Source organism: Etheostoma spectabile, chromosome 14 (genome assembly GCF_008692095.1).
Source record: "Etheostoma spectabile isolate EspeVRDwgs_2016 chromosome 14, UIUC_Espe_1.0, whole genome shotgun sequence".
In the NCBI taxonomy this organism is placed as follows: Eukaryota; Metazoa; Chordata; class Actinopteri; order Perciformes; family Percidae; genus Etheostoma; species Etheostoma spectabile.
In genome coordinates, this window is record NC_045746.1 from 993,701 (window position 1) to 995,574 (window position 1,874).

At 41.6% G+C, this 1,874-nt stretch overlaps 1 protein-coding gene across 2 annotated transcripts in view; it reads left to right on the forward strand.

Annotated features, from left to right (window-relative positions):
* The window catches only part of jarid2b (jumonji and AT-rich interaction domain containing 2b), a 105,506-nt gene that overhangs the window by 72,244 nt on the left and 31,388 nt on the right, over positions 1-1,874 (forward strand). The window lies entirely within an intron of this gene.

Here is a 1,874-nt window from a genome sequence, read left to right on the forward strand (position 1 = left end):
ACATACATACATACATACATACACACCTGCGGCCATGGCTTCAGTGCTCCTCTGCTACTTGGCTTTTCGCCTCTGCATGAGTGACCTTGATATTCTGATATCAGTGCTGAGCGCATCAAAAAGAAATATAAACTGAGAAAGAAGGCTTCCACACTTTCAGAATTATATAGCTTGATATGTAGAGTTATTATAGCTCAAAACCACTCCTTTTAGTTTGGAATAAAGTACCATTTTTACCAGATTTTCTCACACCTATAACACTTTTCTCATCCTTTGTCTCTCTAGCTGTTGGTTACACTCATCCTCTGTAACTGGCCTTGACTGGATTTGATTTTCATTGGTTTATTTACTGCTTATTGCCAGTTTTTGATTTATTTCTGATCCTTTCCCTTCCCTATATCCTTGTCTGTCTCTGTCATGTCCATTCTTATTCCATGTCCCTTCTTCTCTCTTTTATTTACTACTTTTTACCACTATAACCTTCATCTAAATTGGTTGGCAACCAGAAAAACTCAGCTTCTCATCGGTTAGTTTTTCTCTTTTTCTTTCTCGCTTCCATTCTTTAGTTGTATCTCAATTCCTAAGTTTATGTTCCACCTTCTCGCTCTGTCACTTTTTTCTCCTTATTTTGCAAGTAAATCACAAGCTTGTGTGAAGTGACACCTGTCTTCATTGTGTTGTTGTGCCTCTTGAATTGTAATGTTCTTTGTTCTGTATTACCAGGGGAAAACATTCTCTACGCACCTAGCTTTTAAGTGAATGTTGAAATAAGGCAGCACTGTATTACCTTATATTCATTAAAATGAGTTAGTAAACCCTTCACCGTTAACAGTTGTTTGTTCAGTGTTCTCCTAGCCCACGTCCAAATGCAGTGCTTTGCCAATGTGCGTGCAATCATCTCTCAATTTCTAACATATTGAGCTTACACCTATATCACGGCAGGAAATTGACACGTTTTGACACCACACTGTTCTCTGATTGAAGTATAATCGGAGCTGTGCACCAAATGCATTGGGGGTGATCTCCAGACATGATCCTATCTTCCCTTACTTCACATTTCGGTCCAAGGCAAATTGACAAATAATACCAGGATGTCACATTGCTTTTATCACTACCTCTCAACATTTATGGCATAGCTCTCTCTCTCTCGCTCTCGCTCTCTCTCTCGCTCTCTCTCTCGCTCTCTCTCTCTCTCTCTCTCGCTCTCGCTCGCTCTCGCTCGCTCTCGCTCTCTCTCTCTCTCTCTCTCACACTCACACACAGCAGCACTAATCTTTCTGTCTGTCTGTCTCTGTTTGTCTGTCTGGTGTGTGTGAGTGATTGTCCACACCCAGGTGTGTGGTTTGCGAGGGAGGCGGTGTGACTCGTAAGTCCATCGCTTTCTCTCAGACACCCACTTCTTTAACACTCTCCTCCTTCCCTCACTGACACTGACACACATTGTCAAATAAATAGAGAAAAGAAACAAGCAGAGACAAAAATGAGAGAGGCACCTCAAAGGCTATGTGCACCACTGAGAAAAGTAAGCGTATCTTCGAGGGGAAAGAAAAAAAGCAAGATAATAGAATAGTAGAAAGAAATACAGCAAGATAGCAAGATGAGGAAACTTGAGTTGTTCTCTGACAGCTTCATTGTCTTTGGCCCAGTGCAGTATCTGTGACTACGCACATGTAGTTTTTTTTGTGTAATTTAATAATGTAAAATACACACATGCAAACACACCCACATACTCACTGCATGACCATGTCATCCGTTGAGTGTGTGGGTGTCTCCATATCTAAGTGACACATTGGACCCAGTGTCGCCTGAACAACTGTGCAAATGCACACACACACACACACACACACACACACACACACACACACACACACACA